Genomic DNA, 22,318 nt, shown 5'->3' on the forward strand with positions numbered 1-22,318 from the left:
CCCTGTCAGAGTAGCAGGACACTGGATCAGTATTCCCCTGGATCTGCATTAGGACACTGGATCAGTATTCCCCTGGATCTGCATTAGGACACTGGATCAGTATTCCCCTGGATCTGCATTAGGACACTGGATCAGTATTCCCCTGGATCTGCATTCTCACACAATAACAGCACCAGCAGTAAGTCACAGTGTTGCTGAGTTTTAAGAGTAAGTAGAGTTTGGACTGACCTTTTCCCTCTGCAGTGGTGAGGGGTAGACCAGGCCTAGATAGGGAGGGGTAGACTAGGCCTAGATAGGGAGGGGCAGACTAGGCCTAGATAGGGAGGGGTAGACTAGGCCTAGATAGGGAGGGGTAGACCAGGCCTAGATAGGGAGGGGTAGACTAGGCCTAGATAGGGAGGGGTAGACTAGGCCTAGATAGGGAGGGGTAGATCAGGCCTAGATAGGGAGGGGTAGACTAGGCCTAGATAGGGAGGGGTAGACTAGGCCTAGATAGGGAGGGGTAGACCAGGCCTAGATAGGGAGGGGTAGACTAGGCCTAGATAGGGAGGGGTAGACTAGGCCTAGATAGGGGGGTAGACCAGGCCTAGATAGGGAGGGGTAGACTAGGCCTAGATAGGGAGGGGTAGACTAGGCCTAGATAGGGAGGGGTAGATCAGGCCTAGATAGGGAGGGGTAGACTAGGCCTAGATAGGGAGGGGTAGACTAGGCCTAGATAGGGAGGGGTAGACCAGGCCTAGATAGTGGGGGGGTAGACCAGGCCTAGATAGGGAGGGGTAGACCAGGCCTAGATAGGGAGGGGTAGATCAGGCCTAGATAGGGAGGGGTAGACTAGGCCTAGATAGGGAGGGGTAGACTAGGCCTAGATAGGGAGGGTAGACTAGGCCTAGATAGGGAGGGGTAGACTAGGCCTAGATAGGGAGGGGGTAGATCAGGCCTAGATAGGGAGGGGTAGACTAGGCCTAGATAGGGAGGGGGTAGACTAGGCCTAGATAGGGAGGGGTAGACTAGGCCTAGATAGGGAGGGGTAGACTAGGCCTAGATAGGGAGGGGTAGACTAGGCCTAGATAGGGAGGGGTAGACTAGGCCTAGATAGGAGGGTAGACCAGGCCTAGATAGTGGGGGGGGTAGACTAGGCCTAGATAGGGAGGGGTAGACCAGGCCTAGATAGGGAGGGGTAGACTAGGCCTAGATAGGGAGGGGTAGACCAGGCCTAGATAGGGAGGGGTAGACCAGGCCTAGATAGGGAGGGGTAGACCAGGCCTAGATAGGGAGGGGTAGACCAGGCCTAGATAGGGAGGGGTAGACTAGGCCTAGATAGGGAGGGGTAGACTAGGCCTAGATAGGGAGGGGTAGACTAGGCCTAGATAGGGAGGGGTAGACTAGGCCTAGATAGGGAGGGGTAGACTAGGCCTAGATAGGGAGGGGTAGACTAGGCCTAGATAGGGAGGGGTAGACTAGGCCTAGATAGGGAGGGGTAGACTAGGCCTAGATCAATAAGGCAAGACACCTGGCTAGCACAATGGGATTTATCACCTGGCTAGCACAATGGGATTTATCACCTGGCTAGCACAATGGGATTTATCACCTGGCTAGCACAATGGGATTTATACCTGGCTAGCACAATGGGATTTATCACCTGGCTAGCACAATGGGATTTATCACCTGGCTAGCACAATGGGATTTATCACCTGGCTAGCACAATGGGATTTATCACCTGGCTAGCACAATGTCACCTCTAGCACAATGGGATTTATCACCTGGCTAGCACAATGGGATTTATCACCTGGCTAGCACAATGGGATTTATCACATGGCTAGCACAATGGGATTTATCACCTGGCTAGCACAATGGGATTTATCACCTGGCTAGCACAATGGGATTTATACCTGGCTAGCACAATGGGATTTATCACATGGCTAGCACAATGGGATTTATCACATGGCTAGCACAATGGGATTTATACCTGGCTAGCACAATGGGATTTATCACCAGTAGGGTTAAATAAACCTGTTTTCCCAAGTGATGAACTATTAGTGAACAGTAGTGCTACAGTATGGCCTGTAAGTCTTAATACTACCTCTATTCCATTCAACTGGGCCCAGGAAACCTGCAGCATGGATCAAATCAAATCACATTTTATTGGCCACATGCCCCGAATACAACAGGTGCAGACATTACAGTGAAATGCTTACTTACAGCCCTTAACCAACAGTGCATTTCTTTTTGATAAAAAAGTAGAATAAAACAAAAAAGTGTTGAGAAAAAAAGAGCAGAAGTAAAATAAAATAACAGTAGGGAGGCTATATATACAGGGGGGTACCGGTGCAGAGTCAATGTGCGGGGGCACCGGCTAGTTGACGTAGTTAAAGTAATATGTACTATGTAATATGTAATATGTCATATGATATTCACACTTAAAAAAAACAACAACTATAGAATGATTAACTTGTGGGTCTCTACAATTGAACTAACTGGCTGAGAGTGAAGGTAGAATAGAATAACTGACCAACAGAGTTCAGTAACACACAGCCTGTCAGCCATCCTTTATCCAGTCAGCCATCCTTCCCCCAGTCAGCCATCCTTCCCCCTGTCAGCCATCCTTCCCCCAGTCAGCCATCCTTCCCCCTGTCAGCCATCCTTCCCCCAGCCAGCCATCCTTCCCCCAGTCAGCCATCCTTCCCCCTGTCAGCCATCCTTCCCGCAGTCAGCCATCCTTCCCCCTGTCAGCCATCCTTCCCCCAGTCAGCCATCCTTCCCCCAGTCAGCCATCCTTTCCCCAGTCAGCCATCCTTCCCCCAGTCAGCCATCCTTCCCCCAGTCAGCCATCCTTCCCCCAGTCAGCCATCCTTCCCCCTGTCAGCCATCCTTCCCCCAGTCAGCCATCCTTCCCCCAGTCAGCCATCCTTCCCCCAGTCAGCCATCCTTCCCCCTGTCAGCCATCCTTCCCCATGTCAGCCATCCTTCCCCCTGTCAGCCATCCTTCCCCCAGTCAGCCATCCTTCCCCCGTCAGCCATCCTTCCCCCAGTCAGCCATCCTTCCCCCTGTCAGCCATCCTTTCCCCTGTCAGCCATCCTTCCCCCAGTCAGCCATCCTTCCCCCAGTCAGCCATCCTTCCCCCGTCAGCCATCCTTCCCCAGTCAGCCATCCTTCCCCCTGTCAGCCATCCTTCCCCCAGTCAGCCATCCTTCCCCCAGTCAGCCATCCTTCCCCCAGTCAGCCATCCTTCCCCCGTCAGCCATCCTTCCCCCTGTCAGCCATCCTTCCCCCAGTCAGCCATCCTTCCCCCTGTCAGCCATCCTTCCCCCAGTCAGCCATCCTTCCCCCAGTCAGCCATCCTTCCCCCAGTCAGCCATCCTTCCCCCTGTCAGCCATCCTTCCCCCTGTCAGCCATCCTTCCCCCTGTCAGCCATCCTTCCCCCAGTCAGCCATCCTTCCCCCAGTCAGCCATCCTTCCCCCAGTCAGCCATCCTTCCCCCTGTCAGCCATCCTTCCCCCAGTCAGCCATCCTTCCCCCAGTCAGCCATCCTTCCCCCAGTCAGCCATCCTTCCCCCAGTCAGCCATCCTTCCCCCAGCCTGATAGAGAGACAAAATTACACTCACACACACATACATACACAAACTTCAGTTCACTTCACTTCACTCTGTATACCTTTTTATATAGCTTAGATGAAAGAGCAGGCTGCCTAAATAAGATATCCCTCTGGGCAACACGTACAGCACATCTGTTGGTGTGTGTGTGTGTGTGTGTGTGTGTGTGTGTGTGTGTGTTATGGAATGCCTCTGCATGTGCAGGCAGTTGGGTGCCGCTGCTCACCGCTGAGTCAATGTGTCTGACAGAACGTTCCAGGCTTCTGAAAAGCTGTCAGAACAGAAGAATGTAAAGAATGGCAATGTGTGCTTCCCAAAAGGCACCCTATTCTCATTGTAGGGCACTACTCTTGCCAGGGCCCATAGGGCTCTGGTCAAAAGCAGGGCACTATATAAGGAATAGGGTGCCATTTGGGACGCATATATTATGTTCACCGGGGACGAGAGACACCATGTGAATCCAAGGTCTCTCTCTCTCTCTCTCTCTCTCTCTCTCTCTCTCTCTCTCTCTCTCTCTCTCTCTCTCTCTCTCTCTCTCTCTCTCTCTCTTCTCTCTCTCTCTCTCTCTCTCTCTCTCTCTCTCTCTCTCTCTCTCTCTCTCTCTCTCTCTCTCTCTCTCTCTCTCTCTCTCTCTCTCTCTCTCTCTCTCTCTCTCTCTCTCTCTCTCTCCTCTCTCTCTCTCTCTCTCTCTCTCTCTCTCTCTCTCTCTCTCTCTCTCTCTCTAAGGGCTTTATTGGCATGGGAAACGTGTGCTAACATTGCCAAAGCAAGTGAAGTAGATAGTAAACAAAAGTGAAATAAACAATAAATATTATCTCTCTAGTACATGCTAACATACTTTCTGTGAGTGGCAGTACATTACATTCCCTGCTGAGAATAGCCACTGGGTATGGACTAGGGGGTTGATGAAACAGAACAGTCTGGGTTGTCATTAAGAGAGAGTGAAGTGAGTGTGTTAACATAGCATCAGTCATTAACCAATTACACAGCTAGAGAGCGCAGAGGGGCCGGCACATGAAGAACAAACAGCTCCCTGTCAGGCTGATCTCAGGTCAGTCCTTAGTTCCTTGTAGTGATGGGAAGGGAGGGAGGGAGGAAGAGGCAGAGAGATGGAGAGGGAGAGAGAGGAGAGAGGGAGAGGAGAGGGACAGAGGGAAAGGAGAGAGGGAGAGAGGGGGAGGAGAGGGAGAGAGGGAGAGGAGAGAGAAGGGGAGGAGAGATGGAGAGAGGGGAGGAGAGAGGGAGGGAGAGAAGAGAGGGAGAGAGGGAGAGGAGAGAGGGAGATGAGTGGGAGAGAGGGGAGGAGAGGGAGAGAGGTGGAGGAGAGAGGGAGAGGAGAGGGACAGAGGGAGAGGAGAGAGGGAGAGAGGAGGAGGAGATGGAGAGAGGGAGAGGAAAGAGGGAGAGAGGGAGAGAGAGAGAGGAGAGAGGGAGAGAGGGGGAGGAGAGAGGGAGAGAGAGAGGAGAGAGGGAGAGAGGGGGAGGAGAGAGGGGGAGAGGGAGAGGAGAGAGGGAGAGAGGGGGAGGAGAGAGGGAGAGAGGGAGAGGAGATGGGGCTGTAATAAGTGTCAGACTGACTGCATTCTCCTGTGCCAGTGTTCAAACAGATGGTGGGGCTGCAGCCCCCTGCCCTGCTCATAAACACACAGGGCTCACACATAGTGTACAGTAGGAACTTATATCACACTCACTCACATACACACGCGCAAATAGATCCACAAACACGATGCGTACTCACACACAGTGACAGTCATGTCACAGCATAGTTGCTTTGGGCTACCTGTCCTCCTGACCTCCTGACCTCCTGTCATCCTGACCTCATCATTCTGTCATCCTGACCTACTGTAATCCTGACCTCCTGTCATCCTGACCTCCTGTTACTCTGACCTCCTGACCTCCTGTCATTCTGACCTCCTGTCCTCCTGTCCTCCTGACCTACTGTAATCCTGACCTCCTGTCATCCTGACCTCCTGTTACTCTGACCTCCTGACCTCCTGTCATTCTGACCTCCTGTCCTCCTGTCCTCCTGACCTCCTGACCTCCTGTCATCCTGACCTCATCATTCTGTCATCCTGACCTCCTGTCCTCCTGTCATTCTGACCTCCTGTCATCCTGACCTCCTGTCATTCTGACCTCCTGACCTCCTGACCTCCTGTCATTCTGACCTCCTGTCATTCTGACCTCCTGACCTCCTGACCTCCTGTCATCCTGACCTCCTGTCATCCTGACCTCCTGTCATCCTGATCTCCTGTCATCGTGTCCTCCTGTCATTCTGACCTCCTGTCCTCCTGTAATCCTAACCTCCTGTCATTCTGACCTCCTGTCATCCTGACCTCCTGTCATCCTGTCCTCCTGTCATTCTGACCTCCTGAACTCCCATCATCCGTCATCCTGACCTCCTGTAGTCCTAACCTCTCCCTGACCCCCTCTCAGAGATAAGACCTATAGCAGGAGATCTGTCTCTCGCTCTCTCTATCAACCCCTCTCAATTCAATTTAAGGGCTTTATTGGCATGGGAAACGTGTGTTAACATTGCCAAAGCAAGTGAAGTAGATTGTAAACAAAAGTGAAATAAACAATAAATATTAACAGTAAACATTACACTCAGAATTTCCAAAAGAATAAAGACATTTCAAATGTCATATTATGTATATATACAGTGTTGTAACAATGTGCAAATAGTTAAAGTACAAAAGGGAAAATAAATCAACATAAATATTGGTTGTATTTACAATGGTGTTTGTTCTTCACTGGTTGCCCTTTTCTTGTGGCAACAGGTCACAAATCTTGCAGCTGTGATGGCACACTGTGGTAATTCACCCAATTGATATGGAAGTTTATCAAAATTTGGTTTGTTTTCTAATTCTTTGTGGATTTTTGTAATCTGAGGGAAATATGTGTCTCTAATATGGTCATACATTTGGCAGGAGGTTAGGAAGTGCAGCTCAGTTTCCACCTCATTTTGTGGGCAGTGTGCACATAGCCTGTCTTCTCTTGAGAGCCAGGTCTGCCTACGGCGGCCTTTCTCAATAGCAAGGCTATGCTCACTGAGTCTGTACATAGTCAAAGCTTTCCTTAAGTTTGGGTCAGTCACAGTGGTCAGGTATTCTGCCACTGTGTACTCTCTGTTTAGGGCCAAATAGCATTCTAGTTTGCTCAGTTTCTTTGTTATTCTTTCCAATGTGTCAAGTAATTATCTTTTTGTTTTCTCATGATTTGGTTGGGTCTAATTGTGTTGCTGTCCTGGGGCTCTGTGGGGTCTGTTTGTGTTTGTGAACAGAGCCCCAGGACCAGCTTGCTTAGGGGACTCTTCTCCTGACAGTATAGCGTAGTGTTGTAGTCATCATATTTCTATTCACTTTCTATATTGACTGAATACCCAGAGTTATTAACTATATAGACTGAATACCTAGAGTTATTCACTATATTGACTGAATACCCGGAGTTATTCACTACATTGACTGAATACCCAGAGTTATTCACTATAGAGACTGAATACCCAGAGTTATTCACTACATTGACTGAATACCCAGAGTTATTCACTATATAGACTGAATACCCAGAGTTATTCACTACATTGACTGAATACCCAGAGTTATTAACTATATAGACTGAATACCCAGAGGTATTGACTACATTGATGGAATACCCAGAGTTATTCACTATATTGACTGAATACCCGGAGTTATTCACTATATAGACTGAATACCCAGAGTTATTCACTATATCGACTGAATACCCAGAGTTATTCACTATATCGACTGAATACCCAGAGTTATTCACTATATCGACTGAATACCCAGAGTTATTCACTATATTGACTGAATACCCAGAGTTAGTCACTACATTGACTGAATACCCAGAGTTATTCACTATATTGACTGAATACCCAGAGTTATTCACTATATAGACTGAATACCCAGAGTTATTCACTACATTGATGGAATACCCAGAGTTATTCACTATATTGACTGAATACCCAGAGTTATTCACTATATAGACTGAATACCCAGAGTTATTCACTATAGTGACTGATTTGAAAACTGAAACGACCCCTACCCTGGTTTTGTTATAAGATCACTGCTCGCAACTTTATCTACTATAACTCTATTGGAGCATAGGACCTTAGGAGAATGGACCTGTACTCCGCTGATATTGCCCATAGGCAATATACTCCACACCACTATTACAGCAAGCCGTGGCCAGACAGGGCCCGACCCGGTCACTGGACAGGGAACCACAGGGCCCGACCCGGTCACTGGACAGGGAACCACAGGGCCCGACCCGGTCACTGGACAGGGAACCACAGGGCCCGACCCGGTCACTGGACAGGGAACCACAGGGCCCGACCCGGTCACTGGACAGGGAACCACAGGGCCCGACCCGGTCACTGGACAGGGAACCACAGGGCCCGACCCGGTCACTGGACAGGGAACCGCTGCTCTTCCTCCTCCCAGACTGACTCATTAACTGGGAAGAAAAGGTTAGCGCCTGAACGGAACCCCCTGGCTGCACCCGGGAGGGAGGGGGGGGGGGGGGGGGGGGGGGGGGGGGGGGGGGGGGGGGGAGGGGGGTGGGGGAGGGGGAGGGGGGGGGGGGGGGAGGGAGGGGGGGGAGGGAGAAGCGCAAAAGGAGTAAAGTTCAGCCACTTTATTCAGTTATTTGTCTCTCTCTCTCTCTCTCTCTCTCTCTCTCTCTCTCTCTCTCTCTCTCTCTCTCTCTCTCTCTCTCTCTCTCTCTCTCTCTCTCTCTCTCTCTCTCTCTCTCTCTCTCTCTCTCTCTCTCTCTCTCTCTCTCTCCCTCTCTCTCTCCCTCTCTCTCTCCCCTCTCTCTCTCTCTCACAGCGCTGTGTTTGTCAGTAAGAAGGCCTGGAGGTGTGTGTGTGTGTTGAATATGCAGTGTGAAGGCCTTGACAGCAGCAAGGAGGCCAACAGTGGTCTCAGCTGAAACAGGAGACTAACTTCAGAAACACATACACACATGGCCAATTACAGTGGAATTACACACACACACACTCCACACACACACACACACACACACCTGCTTCTCTTGTAGTGCTGAGTGATTAACCGTCATTTCGGTTTTTTTCCCGGTTATTAAACAACTAATTGACCGACGTTGGTTCAATTACTTGAATTCCATTTATTTGGGGTTTTTTGTGAGCCTAAAGCGCTGTTTCTCTAGAGAGAAATCAAATCGTTCACGAGAGAGTGGGACGCTGGGCTGAAGGGAGTGATAGTTCATTATCAACCTAGTTCAGCGCAGAAACGTGGTCATTAACTACAATGACCATAATCCATTGCGCCTGTTTATTCCGGCTCAGGCAGAGATGGGATACACTTTTACGTTAGGTTAGATACACACAGAGCACATCGACCGCATGAGAGAGGAATGTACACAACACAAAGATGAGAGAGAGGGACGGAGACAGTTGGTGAAAGGATGTCTTATATTACTTTGAAGAACTAGTAAAATGATTTAGTCAGACAGCTCTGCAGCATGTTTAGGCAGGCTAGCCTAGCTAAATAGGATGACTAAAGACAGTACCGTATGGGGAGCAGAGAGAACGTTGGCTGGCTGGCTGCTATTGCCTGAGCAGAGATGAGATTATGACTTTTAAGGAATTTTAAAAAATAAAGTAATCAAATAAAAACTAAGTAAAGCTTTTGTATTATTTCATAGTAATTTAAATTATTTCTATTGATGTCTACCCAATGTGGATCTGACAGAAACAATGGAATATTTTCAATGTTTTGGCAACCTAATGAACGTTCACTTCATTTGGCTTCGGAATTTCCATTAAAAAGCTCTAAAATCATTTTAATGTCATTTTTTCATAATTAATTTAATGTTTAAAAAAATAATCTAAACCAAAATAGAAAACGGTGATTATTTTTTAAAGAATCAAGCGAAACCGAACCGACCCCAAAAAGCACTAATTGCTCAGCACTATTCTCTTGTGGAATATCAGTCTCCTACTGACTGATTGGTAGACTGGTGTTTCTCAGTAAAGGTCAATGGTGCAACAGTCATTTCACAGACAGCTGGGAGGGAGTAGGAAGATATCAGACAGGTAGGAGGAGAGTAGGAAGATATCAGACAGGTAGGAGGAGAGTAGGAAGATATCAGACAGGTAGGAGGAGAGTAGGAAGATATCAGACAGGTAGGAGGAGAGTAGGAAGATATCATACAGGTAGGAGGAGAGTAGGAAGATATCAGACAGGTAGGAGGAGAGTAGGAAGATATCAGACAGGTAGGAGGAGAGAGGAAGATATCAGACAGGTAGGAGGAGAGAGGAAGATATCAGACAGGTAGGAGGAGAGTAGGAAGATATCAGACAGGTAGGAGGAGAGAGGAAGATATCAGACAGGTAGGAGGAGAGAGGAAGATATCAGACAGGTAGGAGGAGAGAGGAAGATATCAGACAGGTAGGAGGAGAGTAGGAAGATATCAGACAGGTAGGAGGAGAGTAGGAAGATATCAGACAGGTAGGAGGAGAGAGGAAGATATCAGACAGGTAGGAGGAGAGAGGAAGATATCAGACAGGTAGGAGGAGAGTAGGAAGATATCAGACAGGTAGGAGGAGAGCAGGAAGATATCAGACAGGTAGGAGGAGAGAGGAAGATATCAGACAGGTAAGAGGAGAGAGGAAGATATCAGACAGGTAGGAGGAGAGAGGAAGATATCAGACAGGTAGGAGGAGAGTAGGAAGATATCAGACAGGTAGGAGGAGAGTAGGAATATATTCTCTAGTTGAAAGTGGAGGAAATACAAAGACATAGGAATGGATACGATCCGAGATGTGACCTGGCTGTGACCACAGAGATGTGACCTGGCTGTGACCCCAGGGATGTGACCTGTCTGTGACCTCAGAGATGTGACCTGGCTGTGACCACAGAGATGTGACCTGTCTGTGACCTCAGAGATGTGACCTGTCTGTGACCTCAGAGATGTGACCTGTCTGTGACCCCAGAGATGTGACCTGGCTGTGACCCCAGAGATGTGACCTGGCTGTGACCTCAGAGATGTGACCTGGCTGTGACCCCAGAGATGTGACCTGGCTGTGACCTCAGAGATGTGACCTGGCTGTGCCTGAGAGTCTGTGCTCAGACGTGTCAGAGATGTGACCTGTCTGTGACCCCAGAGATGTGACCTGGCTGTGAGCCCAGAGATGTGACCTGGCTGTGACCCCAGAGGTGTGACCTGGCTGTGACCTCAGAGATGTGACCTGGCTGTGTCCACAGAGATGTGACCTGGCTGTGACCCCAGAGATGTGACCTGGCTGTGACCCCACTCTCTGAGGGTGTCTCAGGGGGAGTGAGATATGCAAAAACTGCATTTCCATTTCCCACCTCACACAGAAACACACTTCAACAACCCACCACTAAGACATACAACATATAACAAAACATCATTACCACCATTCAAAGTGAGCTGCTGTATTTAAATTAGTCCAAGCACTGATCCATCATCTATGACTGTTTAAATACAAGTTGTTGTCCTTATTTGGCCTCCGATCTCAATTAAAAAGGGGGTTGGTGTGCCACTGATTCAAAGAACGCCAAAGAAATTAAAGCTAATTAGCTAATTGTTTAACCCAAAATAAAAATCAATCATCAATGTTAATGATAACCTTGTTCTTCATGCTCTGTGAAGTTGTGTAATGGGGGGGAGGACGGCTCATAACAATGGCTGGAACGGAGTAAATGGAATGGCATCAAACACATGGAAACCAATGGTTTGATATATTTGATACCATTCCACTGATTCCGCTCCAGCCATTACCACGAGCCCGTCCTCCCCAATTAAGGCACCACCAACCTCCTGTAATGCAGGCTTCACGTCACTGTTATTAACCAGGCAGCATTGTGCTCTTTACTCTGGTTGTCGTTGAGGGGAATAATTGCTGGTGTGTGCATGAGTAGGTGTGTGTGTGTACAGGAGTTTGTGTGTAGGTGTGTGTGTTTGTGTATGTGTGGCGGGGGTGGGGTGGGGTGGGGTGGGGGGGGATAATTCCACTGTCTCGTCACTGTTATTAAGTATAATTAGTCTGTCCCTGTCTCTCTGTATCTCTTTATCCAGGGGCCGCTACATAGCTGAGGTCAGAGGTGACGACCCCCAATGACCCCAAAGCGATCAAAGAGCTGACGAGTCTTCCCCACCTCCCTAAACCCACTAGAATAACCACCTAATCATCAAGCATTCTTCCTGAACAGGCTACATTACGTTACGTATAATTATGTTTTTTTTATATAGTTCACTACTGTTCCCATCCGTAGCTCGTCAAAGCATTTGTGCATACATTACAGATGCTAGTAATAGATAGGAAATGAGGATGGGTTTGTGGTGTGACTATTTGACTAACTAGGAGAGACCTGTTGTTCCGTTACACTGAACTAGGAGAGACCTGTTGTTCCGTTACACTGAACTAGGAGAGACCTGTTGTTCCGTTACACTGAACTAGGAGAGACCTGTTGTTCTGTTACACTGAACTAGGAGATACCTGTTGTTCTGTTAGACTGAACTAGGAGAGACCTATTGTTCTGTTACACTGAACTAGGAGAGACCTGTTGTTCTGTTACACTGAACTAGGAGAGACCTGTTGTTCTGTTACACTGAACTAGGAGAGACCTGTTGTTCTGTTACACTGAACTAGGAGAGACCTATTGTTCTGTTACACTGAACTAGGAGATACCTGTTGTTCTGTTAGACTGAACTAGGAGAGACCTATTGTTCTGTTACACTGAACTAGGAGAGACCTGTTGTTCTGTTACACTGAACTAGGAGAGACCTGTTGTTCCGTTACACTGAACTAGGAGATACCTGTTGTTCCGTTACACTGAACTAGGAGAGACCTGTTGTTCCGTTACACTGAACTAGGAGAGACCTGTTGTTCCGTTACACTGAACTAGGAGAGACCTGTTGTTCCGTTACACTGAACTAGGAGATACCTGTTGTTCCGTTACACTGAACTAGGAGATACCTGTTGTTCCGTTACACTGAACTAGGAGAGACCTGTTGTTCTGTTACACTGAACTAGGAGAGACCTGTTGTTCTGTTACACTGAACTAGGAGAGACCTGAGACTGTTAGACGAAAGAGAGAGAGACCGAGTTCTGTGACACTGAACGAGAGAGAGACCTGAGTCTGTTACACTGAACTAGGAGACGAGTGTGCAGAGACACTGAGACGAGAGAGAGACTTCTGTGACAGAGACAGAACAGAGAGAGACCTCCGTGACAGAGACAGAGACAGAGAGCAGAGACAGATGAGCAGAGACACTGAGACTAGAGAGAGACCTGATGTTCGATACACTGAACAGAGAGACAGAGACAGAGACAGAGACAGAGAGAGACAGAGAGCAGAGACAGAGAGAGAGACAGAGAGAGAGAGAGACAGAGAGAGAGAGAGAGAGAGAGAGAGAGAGAGAGAGAGAGAGAGAGAGAGAGAGAGAGAGAGAGAGAGAGAGAGGAGGCAGGAAAGGAAGAGAGAGAGAGGGGACTGTGCTAGTTCATACCCATTCCCTAGGTGCTGCAGAACAGAACAGCCTATTTCTAAACAAAAGGCTCTGTCTCGCTTTCTGCACCAGCAGAGGGAGGTTTCACACACACACACACACACACACACACACACACACACACACACACACACACACACACACACACACACACACACACACACACACACACACACACACACACACACACACACACACACACACACACACACACACACACACACACTTTCTGCACCAGCACAAACAAACAACCAGATGGCCAGGGAGAGAGGGAGAGAGGGATGAGATGCTTACACCCTCCTCCAGGCAACCCTCTGCTCCCTTCACTCCTTCATCCCTCCCTCCGTTCTACAGGCTTAAAGAAAGCACACCTATTCAAATAAGACCACTAGACTACTACCCTGATGAGGAGCGATAGCTATCCAAACGGAACGCCAAGGAGAGGAGGGAGGAGAGAGGGCAGGGAGAGGAAGAGAGAGGGAGAGAGAGGGAGAGAGAGGGAGGGGAGAGGGAGAGAGAGGGAGGGGAGGGATGCTGGTAGGGCTGTGGCGGTCATGACATTTTGTCAGCCGGTGATTGTCAAGCAAATAATGGCCGTTAATTAACATAAACATATTTAGCATCTCCAGCTTCCACACACAGCCTACAAACCACTGACGCAGACCTTTGGGTCTACATTTTAAAAAGTCTAATAAATCCATTTAATATAGCCTACACCATCACAATATATCCCATTATTTATTTTAGACAGGTCTAAAGAAACATGATATGATGAAAATGTAGTCTATTTCAGAAGAACAGAATAGCATCCTCTGAGTCGTCCTTATGTAATGTGGTCCTCTGTAGCTCAGCTGGTAGAGCACGGCGCTTGTAACGCCAAGGTAGTGGGTTCGATCCCCGGGACCACCCATACACAAAAAATGTATGCACGCATGACTGTAAGTCGCTTTGGATAAAAAGCGTCTGCTAAATGGCATATTTAATATTTAATGTAAGGCCCTGATCTGGCTCTGCCGTACGGCTGTGGGCTACACTAGTTCATTTAGCAGACAAGATCTGCTTATTATTCCCATGGCATTATTTTATATTATTTTATAGTAAGAAGAATACAATTGAACATAGCTGAATGTACTAGAAAGGATGTTTTTCTCCAATGATTTCCAAGGGAGTGGGCACATGCAGCTCTTCTGTGCTGAGCGGTTAACAAAGAAACAGGTCCTCCTATATGCTTAATTTACAGTTAGTTATGTAACTTTAGTTGCGATACAAACGTTGGGCTGTATGTTTTGATTTCTAATACATTCTAAGGCTGCGTGATGCGACTCTAATGATGATTTGAATAAAGTCTCATGAAAGTCATGAGCTCTGCTCTGTTTCTTAAGCAGGCTGCACACACTTCATCAGTCTCTCATTCACAATTTAACAAGCGCTTGATAATATTCTCACCCATCAGACTATTGTCAATTTAATCTGGTCTTTACATAAAGCCTAGTAATATATGTGTGGAATTATTTTTGATTTAAAAAAAAAAAAAAACATGTCATCCGTAGCCTGCACTCGATTGGCGCATGGAGGTTACGTGCGGTTAGGTTTTTAATATGCCAGGTAGGCTACACACCGGTTGTAAAGCAGATTAATGAGCTTAATTTAAAGAATCGGCTATGCTATACAGCAGTACGAGGAAAGCTGGGATCCTCTTTTAAATAGTGGCCAGTCAAAACTCTTGTTTTCTCCCACAATTGTATAGCAAAGCCTATGGAAATGTTGCGCAACATTACAGCTTACAGGAGCACTTATTTCGTTCCATGCATCAACCAGCTATGAGGAGCTGGATCTTACTGAGCAACAGGTGATCCTATTCCAAACTCTGAATGCCAGGGCTCTCATGAAGTGTTTGATTTGATTTTCGATTGCATTTGCATTGACGTCAAAGTGATAAGATGGACATTATAAACTGGGTGGTTTCGAGCCCTGAATGCTGATTGGATGACAGCCATGGTATATCAGACCATATGTAGTCCCTGGGTAGCTCAGTTGGTAGGGCATGGCGCTTGCAACGCCAGGGTTGTGGGTTCGATTCCCACGGGGGGACCAGTATGAGAATGTATGCACTCACTAACTGTAAGTCGCTCTGGATAAGAGCGTCTGCTAAATGACTAGAATGTAAATATACCACGGGTATGACAAACCATTTATTTTTTTCTGCTCTAATTACGTTGGTAACCTGTTTATAATAGCAATAAGGCACCTCCGGGGGGTTTGTGATTTATGGCCAATATACCACAGCTAAGGGCTGTATCCAGGCACTTCGCATTGCATCGTTCATAAGAACATCCCTTAGGCGTCGTATATTGGCCATATACCACACACCCTCGGGCCTTGTTGCTTAAATAGAGTGCTGAGTACCAGGCCATTAGTCGACTGGCAGTTAGTAGCCTACCAAACATGCTGATGACCACCAGCGGCATCAGAGTGCCGTTTTGGAGAAACCCAGTGACTCAGGGGTCAAGGCTAATGAGGCGTTAGGTTTAGATCCTGGTGCCTCCTGCTGTGTTCTGTCTGACAGATGGCTGCTGAGAGGAAAAGGTGGAATGAAGAAGAGGAGGAGTGGAGGAGGTAGAGAGGGAATGAAGAAGAGGAGGCGTGGAGGTGTCTGTTCTCACACTACGGACTGGAGAACCAATGAGCTACTGGTGTGTGTGTGTGTGTGTACATGTGTTAACTGCAGTAACACCTCTGGTAAAGCCTCCATCAGAACCACCCAGCAGCCTCCATCAGAACCAACCAGCAGCCTCCATCAGAACCACCCGGCAGCCTCCATCAGAACCACCCGGCAGCCTCCATCAGAACCACCCGGCAGCCTCCATCAAAACCACCCAGCAGGCTCCATCAAAACCACCCAGCAGCCTCCATCAGAACCACCCGGCAGCCTCCATCAGAACCACCCGGCAGCCTCCATCAGAACCACCCGGCAGCCTCCATCAGAACCACCCGGCAGCCTCCATCAGAACCACCCGGCAGCCTCCATCAGAACCACCCGGCAGCCTCCATCAGAACCACCCAGCAGCCTCCATCAGAACCACCCGGCAGCCTCCATCAGAACCACCCGGCAGCCTCCATCAGAACCACCCAGCAGCCTCCATCAGAACTACCCAGCAGCCTCCATCAGAACCACCCAGCAGCCTCCATCAGAACCACCCAGCAGCTTCCGGCTAGGAAAGAGAGAGTGATGTCAACAACGAGATTAATTTGTCATCGTTGATAAAAATAGACGCGTGACCACAAACCTATTAATCTCAGTAGTCACAGGCAGAAACTTCTGTCTTGCACCATCAAATCTGACAGAAAAATGTATAATACATGGGTTAACCTGAAAGGAGAGGGTCTAGGTGAGGCCAGGTATGTAATAATAAATGGGTTAACCTGAAAGGAGAGGGTCTAGGTGAGGTATGTAATAATAAATGGGTTAACCTGAAAGGAGAGGGTCTAGGTGAGGCCAGGTGTGTAATAATAAATGGGTTAACCTGAAAGGAGAGGGTCTAGGTGAGGCCAGGTGTGTAATAATAAATGGGTTAACCTGAAAGGAGAGGGTCTAGGTGAGGCCAGGTGTGTAATAATAAATGGGTTAACCTGAAAGGAGAGGGTCTAGGTGAGGCCAGGTATGTAATAGAAAAGGAACGGATGTCTTTCATGTGTTAGAAGTATTATTATTCAGTCGATTCAAAAGCAGGCCGGCCAGTAAAATATGGTTCACTTTGCTTGTACAATATTTGCATTACCCGAGGGCCTGGACCAACCAACGAAAGACGCTCATTTTGAATTGAAATGCAGAGAGTGAAAGGGGGGGGACACACAGCTAACCTAAATCTCTGCCTCTCCCTTTTATGTTGGGTTAGCATCTTAACCCGCTGGAACCCCCCTTTTATGTTGGGTTAGCATCTTAACCCGCTGGAACCCCCCTTTTATGTTGGGTTAGCATCTTAACCCCCTGGAACCCCCCTTTTATGTTGGGTTAGCATCTTAACCCCCTGGAACCCCCCTTTATGTTGGGTTAGCATCTTAACCCCCTGGAACCCCCCTTTTATGTTGGGTTAGCATCTTAACCCGCTGGAACCCCCCTTTTATGTTGGGTTAGCATCTTAACCCGCTGGAACCCCCCTTTTATGTTGGGTTAGCATCTTAACCCGCTGGAACCCCCATTAAACACAGCTCTGTCCTGTGTCTGTCTCTCCATTCATCTGAATGGGTAACTGCTGCAGACGATGGATAGTACTAAAACTGAGGAGGTCGAGCTATAATCTGAAGAGATAGTACTAAAACTGAGGTGGTCTAGCTATAATCTGAAGAGATAGCACTAAAACTGAGGTGATCTAGCTATAATCTGAAGAGATAGTACTAAAACTGAGGTGGTCTAGCTATAATCTGAAGAGATAGCACTAAAACTGAGGTGATCTAGCTATAATCTGAAGAGATAGTACTAAAACTGAGGTGGTCTAGCTATAATCTGAAGAGATAGTACTAAAATTGAGGAGGTCGAGCTATAATCTGAAGAGATAGCACTAAAACTGAGGAGGTCGAGCTATAATCTGAAGAGATAGCACTAAAACTGAGGTGATCTAGCTATAATCTGAAGAGATAGTACTAAAACTGAGGAGGTCGAGCTATAATCTGAAGAGATAGCACTAAAACTGAGGTGATATAGCTATAATCTGAAGAGATAGTACTAAAACTGAGGAGGTCGAGCTATAATCTGAAGAGATAGCACTAAAACTGAGGTGATATAGCTATAATTTGAAGAGATAGTACTAAAACTGAGGTGATCTAGCTATAACCTGAAGAGATAGTACTAAAACTGAGGAGGTCGAGCTATAATCTGAAGAGATAGCACTAAAACTGAGGAGGTCGAGCTATAATCTGAAGAGATAGCACTAAAACTGAGGTGGTCTAGCTATAACCTGAAGAGATAGTACTCAAACTGAGGTGGTCTAGACATAATCTGAAGAGATAGTACTAAAACTGAGGTGGTCTAGACATAATCTGAAGAGATAGGTGAAAAATCTGTCGATGTGCCCTTGAGCAAGGCACTTAAATCTAATTTGCTCCAGGGGTGCTGTACTACTCTGGCTGACCCTGTAGAACAACACATTACACTGCACCTATCATACTACTATGGCTGACCCTGTAGAACAACACATTACACTGCACCTATCATACTACTATGGCTGACCCTGTAGAACAACACACTGCACCTATCATACTACTATGGCTGACCCTGTAGAACAACACACTGCACCTATCATACTACTATGGCTGACCCTGTAGAACAACACATTACACTGCACCTATCATACTACTATGGCTGACCCTGTAAAACAACACATTACACTGCACCTATCATACTACTATGGCTGACCCTGTAGAACAACACATTACACTGCACCTATCTGGTGTATGTGACCATGGAAACATATTCTAGTGTGTTTAAGGTAGAAGAAACCAGTGTCTGTTGTTTCTCTATCTGCGTCACAGGAGATCTCTTCAAACTATCTGTCAGCTGGAGGAAATTACATCCTGGATATCTCCTTTAGATCCTCTCTCTCTTCTCTCTCTCTCTCTCTCTCTCTCTCTCTCTCTCTCTCTCTCTCTCTCTCTCTCTCTCTCTCTCTCTCTCTCTCTCTCTCTCTCTCTCTCTCTCTCTCTCTCTCTCTCTCTCTCTCTCTCTCTCTCTCTCTCTCTCTCTCTCTCTCTCTCTCTCTCTCTCTCTCTCTCTCTCTCTCTCTCCATCTCTCTCCCTCTCTCACTCTCTCCCTCCATCACTCTCTCCCTCCACCCCCTCCATCACTCTCTCCCTCCACCCCCTCCATCACTCTCTCCCTCCACCCCTCCCTCTCTCTCCCTCCACCCCGTCCAGCTCTCTCTCCCTCCACCCCCTCCATCACTCTCTCCCTCCATCACTCTCTCCCTCCACCCCCTCCAGCTCTCTCTCCTTCCACCCCGTCCAGCTCTCTCTCCCTCCACCCCCTCCACCCCCTCCATCTCTCCCTCCACCCCCTCCATCTCTCTCTCCCTCCACCCCCTCCATCACTCTCTCCCTCCATCACTCTCTCCCTCCACCCCCTCCATCACTCTCTCCCTCCACCCCCTCCAGCTCTCTCTCCCTCCACCCCGTCCAGCTCTCTCTCCCTCCACCCCCTCCACCCCCTCCATCTCTCCCTCCACCCCCTCCAGCTATTTCTCCTTAGTCTCCTAAGACAATAACAGAAACATTTAGTGCTATCATGTCTGATTTCATTATAAGGTTTATAACATTATGAGAATGGAGACAAATATTATTTTTGATAATACTGCTAAAACACAAAGGATATGAAATGCCATGGGAAAACAGGACCAAATAGTGAGGTAGGAAAATGTGGCTGTTAAGGGCAGAATTCAGTAGATCTGTCGTAGGCTGTCAAACATCAAATTATCCCTGCCTCTCTCATACTCTGTGTTCCAATTTCTCAAACTGAGACAAACACTTTCTGAATCACACAGGGAGAACAAGACAACCACTTTCTGAATCACACAGGGAGAACAAGACAACCACTTTCTGAATCACACATGGAGAACAAGACAACCACTTTCTGAATCACACAGGGAGAACAAGACAACCACTTTCTGAATCACACAGGGAGAACAAGACAACCACTTTCTGAATCACACAGGGAGAACAAGACAACCACTTTCTGAATCACACAGGGAGAACAAGACAACCACTTTCTGAATCACACAGGGAGAACAAGACAACCACTTTCTGAATCACACAGGGAGAACAAGACAACCACTTTCTGAATCACACAGGGAGAACAAGACAACCACTTTCTGGATCACACAGGGAGAACAAGACAACCACTTTCTGAATCACACAGGGAGAACAAGACAACCACTTTCTGAATCACACAGGGAGAACAAGACAACCACTTTCTGAATCACACAGGGAGAACAAGACAACCACTTTCTGAATCACACAGGGAGAACAAGACAAACACTTTCTGGATCACACAGGGAGAACAAGACAAACACTTTCTGAATCACACAGGGAGAACAAGACAAACACTTTCTGAATCACACAGGGAGAACAAGACAAACACTTTCTGGATCACACAGGGAGAACAAGACAAATACTTTCTGAATCACACAGGGAGAACAAGACAAACACTTTCTGAATCACACAGGGAGAACAAGACAAACACTTTCTGAATCACACAGGGAGAACAAGACAAACACTTTCTGAATCACACAGGGAGAACAAGACAAACACTTTCTGAATCACACAGGGAGAACAAGACAAACACTTTCTGAATCACACAGGGAGAACAAGACAAACACTTTCTGAATCACACAGGGAGAACAAGACAAACACTTTCTGAATCACACAGGGAGAACAAGACAAACACTTTCTGAATCACACAGGGAGAACAAGACAAACACTTTCTGAATCACACAGGGAGAACAAGACAAACACTTTCTGAATCACACAGGAGAACAAGACAAACACTTTCTGAATCACACAGGGAGAACAAGACAAACACTTTCTGAATCACACAGGGAGAACAAGACAAACACTTTCTGAATCACACAGGGAGAACAAGACAACCACTTAAAAGCTACATTGTTGTAAAGCTTAACACGACCAATCACAGCAACTTTTCTGCATCAGTCAGGGACAAACACATAGGGAGCTTCATTCCAATCAGTCAGTCACACCGTTTCCTTATCAGCTCTCTCCACTCGGCAGAGGAAACTCTCTCTCCCACGCCTCCTATTCAGAACCAAACTCCAAGTGAAAACATGAGCACTAATTAAATAGAAAACTATCTCTCTCTCTCTCTCTCTCTCTCTCTCTCTCTCTCTCTCTCTCTCTCTCTCTCTCTCTCTCTCTCTCTCTCTCTCTCTCTCTCTCTCTCTCTCTCTCTCTCTCTCTCTCTCTCTCTCTCTCTCTCTCTCTCTCTCTCTCTCTCTCTCTCTCTCTCTCTCTCTCTCTCTCTCTCTCTCTCTCTCTCTCTCTCTCTCTCCCTCCCCCTCCCCCTCCCTCTCCCTCTCCCTCTCCATCCCACAACTCTCCCTTTTCTCTCGTTGCTTCCTCTTTTCCTCTTGTTCCTGTGTGGCTGTCATCTCACCAGAGGAGATACACTGAGGGGAAAAAAGTATTTGATCCCCTGCTGATTTTGTACGTTTGCCCACTGACAAAGAAATGATCAGTCTATAATTTTAATGGTAGGTTTATTTGAACTGTGAGAGACAGAATAACAACAGAAAAATCCAGAAACACGCATGTCAAAAATGTTATACATTGATTTGCATTTTAATAAGGGAAATAAGTATTTGACCCCCTCTCAATCAGAAAGATTTCTGGCTCCCAGGTGTCTTTTATACAGGTAACGAGCTGAGATTAGGAGCACACTCTTAAAGGGAGTGCTCCTAATCTCAGCTTGTTACCTGTATAAAAGACACCTGTCCACAGAAGCAATCAATCAATCAGATTCCAAACTCTCCACCATGGCCAAGACCAAAGAGCTCTCCAAGGATGGCAGGGACAAGACTGTAGACCTACACAAGGCTGGAATGGGCTACAAGACCATCGCCCAGCAGCTTGGTGAGACGGTGACAACAGTTGGTGCGATTATTCGCAAATGGAAGAAACACAAAAGACTGTCAATCTCCCTCGGCCTGGGGCTCCATGCAAGATCTCACCTCGTGGAGTTGCAATGATCATGAGAATGGTGAGGAATTAGCCCAGAACTACACGGGAGGATCTTGTCAATGATCTCAAGGCAGCTGGGACCATAGTCACCAAGAAAACAATTGGTAACACACTACGCCGTGAAGGACTGAAATCCTGCAGCGCCCGCAAGGTCCCCCTGCTCAAGAAAGCACATATACAGGCCCATCTGAAGTTTGCCAATGAACATCTGAATGATTCAGAGGAGAACTGGGTGAAAGTGTTGTGGTCAGATGAGACCAAAATCGAGCTCTTTGGCATCAACTCAACTCGCCGTGTTTGGAGGAGGAGGAATGCTGCCTATGACCCCAAGAACACCATCCCCACCGTCAAACATGGAGGTGGAAACATTATGCTTCGGGGGTGTTTTTCTGCTAAGGGGACAGGACTACTTCACCGCATCAAAGGGACGATGGACGGGGCCATGTACCGTCAAATCTTGGATGAG

At 47.5% G+C, this 22,318-nt stretch overlaps 1 protein-coding gene across 7 annotated transcripts in view; it reads right to left on the minus strand.

The window, feature by feature from the left end:
* The window catches only part of grip1 (glutamate receptor interacting protein 1), a 451,333-nt gene that overhangs the window by 361,122 nt on the left and 67,893 nt on the right, over positions 1-22,318 (minus strand). The window lies entirely within an intron of this gene.

The sequence above is a fragment of the Coregonus clupeaformis genome, chromosome 4 (assembly GCF_020615455.1).
Source record: "Coregonus clupeaformis isolate EN_2021a chromosome 4, ASM2061545v1, whole genome shotgun sequence".
Taxonomy (NCBI): domain Eukaryota; kingdom Metazoa; phylum Chordata; class Actinopteri; order Salmoniformes; family Salmonidae; genus Coregonus; species Coregonus clupeaformis.